Source organism: Patiria miniata, unplaced genomic scaffold, assembly GCF_015706575.1.
Source record: "Patiria miniata isolate m_02_andy unplaced genomic scaffold, ASM1570657v1 HiC_scaffold_10, whole genome shotgun sequence".
Taxonomy (NCBI): Eukaryota; Metazoa; Echinodermata; class Asteroidea; order Valvatida; family Asterinidae; genus Patiria; species Patiria miniata.
Window position 1 is genome coordinate 2,610,475 of NW_024037048.1, and position 6,232 is coordinate 2,616,706.

The window sequence follows — 6,232 nt, forward strand, 5'->3', positions numbered from 1 at the left end:
TAAAATTAACGGCTTAAATTTTAAAAGTTTTTCATGGTAAAAGTGTTCTGTCATTTTTTGCCTTTGCATTATTTTGTTATCATCGGTCAGGCATGCAACTTTTCCTCGGATCCGCTGATTTGCTCGTTTTTTACTTCTCATGAATGCCATTACCAATTGAATACTATACAAACTCTTGTGTGGTTTGGAGCTTCCTCGTTTTCTCTAAATTCTTAGTTGCATGGCTGATCAGTTTAAAGGTCGAGTAGATCATTTGCATCCAGCCAAAAAGTTACTGACCAAATTATTGTTAGAAAACTATATTGCTGTCATTGTGAAGAAAACTATAAAAGAAGGTCGTTTCCAAAGATTTCTCAAGTGAAGCATTTTTGGAATTTCCGTTAGTAGTTCTTTTGTAATGGACCGATCCAGTAAGCACTGCCCCATCTTATTCTGACCAATCACAGCCGTGACTTATGTCCGACATGCGTGCACAAAAGTCCGACATGCGTGCACGCGCGTATGATGCGCGCGGCAGGAAAATGCAGTGTGGCATTGGAGAGGAGCACGTGTTAATTTGCTCACGTGTGCAGTGAGAGGGGCTTACTGGATCGGTCCATTGCGTGAATCCGTGAATAGAACCCGCAAACGTTGACACGACATACACACGCGCACAGTTGCTATTATTTGTTGGTTCAGTGCATGACATCGCGTAGCTGCAATCGGCTGAATGAGAACGTGTCCCAGACCCCGATTTTGGGCGTAATTCAAAACATGACTCAGTAACTTTTGAATTGAAATTGAGATCCTAGAATACTCATCAGGTTAGTTGTTAAGCACCCATCATTATATTTTGAGTGCCTGAACAAAAGTGCTCAAAATACAAAGACAGGCACTTAACAACTAACCTGGTGAAGTTTTAGGTCTGTGAATGCTGTACATTTCTAGAAAACAATATTCTAGGATATCCTTTTCAATTCAAAAGTTGCTGAGTCATGTTTTGAATTACGCCCAAAATCAGCATCCTGGTTGCTTCAAATGAAACAAATACACAAATAACAAATGATCTACTCTACCTTTAAAGTTAATATACAGCATTTGCTTTTACTGTAATTTTCAAGAAATGGATGAATATTGGGGTTAGTATAGTATACAAATATTGAGTGGCTCAGAGTGAAATGCGAGGAATATTATCGCAAGGTAAAATCTGGACTTTTTTTATTCCACGAGACGAAGTCAAGTAAAATGGAAAGTCCGGATTTTGCCGAGCGATAATATTCCTCCCATTTCACAATTTAAAGCCACTCAATATTTGTTTAATATAACTGACGTATAGATCCTTGTCATTTGATTTTCAGTTAAAAGGTTGAAAATATATTTCTCTCTTCCAAACCACCCCTCAAGAAATGTTTGAATCGAAATCTGTAGCTACTGGTTCTTGGTAACAATACGTGCTACGCGCAATGCTCAACGCTCAACGCTCAACGTGCACACCATCATGCATTTGCATGCAAATACCGCGCCATGGAACAAGGATGATTCTGTAGGGAACCGTGCCTAAGCAAGGGCGACCTCATTCGTTCTTTCTTAACTTTTATTCATTTATGCATGTGTAGAGTGACGTACCCAATTTGCATTGTATCTGGGTTATTAACATATTCCTATGTAAAACATTACTGACCTTTGTGCTTCGCGCGCAAGGACGGATGATACCGTATCCATTCCTTGAAAAAGTATAGTCCAAGGTTACTAATAATAATAACTCTTGTTCCCTCATAATTTATATTCTTTACAATAACATTGATATTAACTCTGTTCAAATGATGGTAGAACTTTACATTGCCAGGATGTGTATTTTTTAAGGGACTTAGACATAGACATAAATCATATTGCGTTTACTGCATGTAAGCCACAGCGTGCTGTTGTCCTGCGGATTTTGATTTGCTTGTCCCTCCTTGTCAGTGAGTGCTCGTCCGCTTTTGTTAGCTGGACCGACCTCCTTCCGTCCCCCTACATGGAGGTGGGCCATGACAATTCTAACTGTTGAATAGTAAATCCCATTCCCCATAGGCGAATGGGACTTTTTGAGCCCCGGCGTGAATGGGAGCAATAATGAATGTCACGTGATGTGAGTTCCACCAATCAAATGACAAGGATCTGTATGTCAGTTATATAACAAATATTGTTACACTTACCCATTTAAAGGTTTGTGTTCATAGATGCTGAGAAAACCAAAAAAAATGCTGTTCTTGTAGCCGGTTCCCTGACCCCTATTTCAGACGATACGGAGCAATTTAGAGATGTCAGGGAATTGTTAGGTCAGGGAACCAGACTAGTTGGCTTGCACCCATTCACAGATGAGCAACTGAATGTGATTGCAAACAAAATGTGGGTTAATAAATTTGGTAAATTGGGGGCATTATTTGAAAAAAAAATCCTTTTTCTTACCCAACGATTGTCGATCGGTCATCTTTAGAAATTGATTAAAAAAAATTCCCTTTTCTTGAAAATGACAGCACACCAGGTGCCATGATTTCACAGGATGCATCAGACTATCATTCATTTACAGTCAAGTAAGGTTGTTCATATTGATTGGTATTTTTTTTTGTTTTGATGTTTGCAAATGTTGTATATTACCATTAAATGAGTGAATTTGCTCAATATATATTGTGGTGGTGGCCAATTATACAAACCAGCTGTCAAATGCACTAGAACACGTATACTGGGTGTTGTTTGGGATTATTCACCACTATAAGCTCTTGCTCTTATTCCATGAGGACACAGTGAAAGGATTACAGGATTCGGCCAACTTGGGCCTAGTGTCAACACGATCTCCAAATTGAAAAGTCATTTCTGAACTTGATAACCAGAAAATACACTTCAAGCAGCATGTTTTACAAATCATCTAAAAAGTTTACTTCTATAAAAGTTTTGACATTACGCTGTGACACTTTACTAGCTGTTTTGCGTGGGTCACACATCAAATTTCACAAATGTTGGCTGCATAACCCACTGTTAGATGCTTAGACAGTTATCTTCTATGAAAATAATTAAAGAAAAATACTTCAATAAAATGGTGTTTTAAAAACAGAATAAAAAATTCTGGTTCTGCACAGGAAATATCCCAAAATATGATGTACACCCCAGATAAATGTTAAGTTTGTATTTTATTGATGGGCAAAGTTAGTTTGTTCATGTGTACTTGACATTGCGTTTTTATTCAGTTATTTATTTGGTAATGATTTCTTTCTTTTCTTATCAAATCGATATATATATTATATGCATATTGCCTACAATTATTACTCCCATTGGGGAGATTCTCATTTTCTTATCTGTATTGTCTTTGTTGTTGTACATGTACATGCGGATGCCAACCATTCTAATATCTTCTTTATTGTACGTGCATGGCATTAACCAATCCTAAAATAGCAGGGAAGTTTCAAAGAAGAATTTTAAAGCGGAATGAAAATTTTGTTCAGGAAAATTTCAAAATAAACTATAGGTTGGCAGAGTGGTCGGGTAGACAACTATTTCATTAGCCATTGTCCAGTTAAGTTATGAATATGTTTATGTCAGAAAAAAGGATCAAGAACTTTAACATTTCCAGTACCAATTATTTTGTTCAAAAAGAATGCGTCTTTTAGGATATGATACATTTGAGTAAATATTAAGGTACACGTACAAGTTATTTCCGGTTTGATGACGTCATCAGTCAAAGAAGGGAAGGGAGTACACTTGTTTATCATTAAGTAAAAATAACGCATGGAAATAAAGTGTATATAATAATAACACCCAACTTCCGGTTTGATGACGTCACAGTATTTGGAAGCAATAGATCAATATTAAGTGTAACAGATTTTGTGGGCAAAAAACAAGGTCGTGAGACAGGGATCATATGATGGATTTAAATTAAAAATAAACTGATCATTGATGAAATCTCCCTACAGTAACTTCTGGTCTAGGGGCAATTTCATAAAAATTGGATTGAGGGTTTTAACATTTCAAAAGATTAAACTTTTTTGATGTGCCGCTAGAGGGCGCCCTTTCGTGGGATGACGTCAAAACTATGTTTTTGTGTTTGGCATTCCTCACTAAACACTTCAATATGTATTTGTCTGCAGTAAAATGCTTCCGTTTTAGAGTAGATTCAATTTCCATTGCACTTCCGGTAACACCGGAAGTGAAGGTCAAGCAGTTTTGTCCCCGGGAATAAGAAATGTTGCTCAAGGCACCGTCTACAACCTCACGGAAAAATGAACACGATACTCTATTTAGTTCAAGAGATATAGGTCAAACTATTTTGTCAAATCGTGCCATCAAATCGCTTGTAATTTGATACCTGATGACGTCATGATGATGTAACAAAATTTATAACAATTTCGTAACATGGTACAAGATCACACTAGGTTTTGTGATCATATCGTTAAAGGGAATATACATCATTTGCTTTTGCTGTAATTTTCAGAAATGGATGGAATTGGGGGGTTGGAAATATAAAGCAAATATAGATGCACTGACTTTTTGAAGGTTTTGGGTTTGAAAATGCTATAAAAACCAAGAAAAACGATCATTTTCCTGTAGTCTGGTTCCCTGACTCCATATAAGAAGAAACAGAGCAGTTTACATACATTGGGGAATTGTAAGGTCAGGGAACCAGTCTAGCTGGCTCGTACCCGTTCATAGGTTTGTAATCGATTGCAAACAAGTGCAATGGTCAATTGGGGCCGGTATTTGAAAAAAAGCCAGTTGTTTCCAACGCTGATCGGCCGATCAGCGTTGGAAATTGATACAAAAATACCACTTTTCTTGAAAATGACAGTATACCAGGTGCCATAATTTTACAGGATGCTTTAGACTGTCATTTACCAACATCCTATTAAGGTATTTCGCAAAAACTTGGTAGTTTTGTTTTTCGATGTTTGCAAATGTTGTATATTCCCTTTAACCGGTTTTTTTTTCAGGCTAATGTCTTCATTTTGAATTCAACTAACTTTGACCTTCCGGAAGAACCGGAAGTAAAGGTCAAGTGAGTTCACGTACACAACAAAAATTCTTCATCAGTTAATGGTCCGTCCGATTACAAGGTTGGAACATGATTGATCATTTTGGTCAAGAGTTATACGTGAAAGAAGATCATCAATTTTTCAGCGAAAATCGCTTGTATTTTGACACCCGATGACGTCATCATGACGTCAGAGTAATATGCACCACTAGGGACAAGGGTAGATATATGTTTAAGTTACAAGTTCATACCATATACCGTTTAGGAGAAAACATGAGGAAACTTACTGTCCGGAAAAAAAGAAAGAAAGAAAGAAAGAAGATTAATCGTAAGAACTCCAATCAGTGGTTGGGTTGTGCCCGACCATGGAGCTATAAAAAGTGTTTATAGCTCCATGGCCCGACCACTCAAAGATGTAATGTACCGTAGTGAGCTTGTCACTAGCGCATGGATAATAGTTGTTGCTTCGATGCTTGCTTGGTTTATTGTGTCTCAGTACTTCACACGAGGTTCTATGCTTATCAAAGGGCTACATTGTTCTAGGGTGCAATCTGATCTAAGTTGGGGCCTTATTCATTATTCATTTAGTAAGTTGGGGTTCATGCATTCCAATGTGGATGAGGTAATGTCTGGGTCTGGGTGTGTGGTTTCAGAGCACATGGTGCTTAATACATAGCTATCATGTAAGGATACTACAAAAGAGAGAAAACAAAAACAAAAAAAGTTGAAAAGATATTGCACATCAGTCTTCACTGAACAAACAAAGAGATTTGATAGTAAACAATGTGATTAACCATTGTTGACTGCTGTAATGTGGGATTGGCATATCCCACATCATGGTGAAGCGCCCCTCATGTGTTAACTTAAAAATGCCATATCCCACATCAAAGCTGAATCAACAATTGTTTAATCTTACGATTAACTTTTCCCTCCTTGCAAATTGTTCTGTACAAGAATTTGTTCCCATATTATTGGTGCTTTCCCATCCTCCCAACTTCTGATACTACACTGAACTGTTTGAAGTTGCTTGTGTAGTAAGTACAGCGCATTTTTAGAAGACCATGCACATATTTGATCCAAATTGTGCCGATAAAGTTGTCATTCAATTGTAGTGGCAGACAGACCATATAAGTGCAAGTCAGTGAACTGAACAGAATTCCCCCAGTTTTACAGTAGTTTATGCCGAGTTGTTTTTTACAGCAAAAGCCAATGATGTACATTCCCTTTAAAGTAAAGTTTTGTATCAATTTC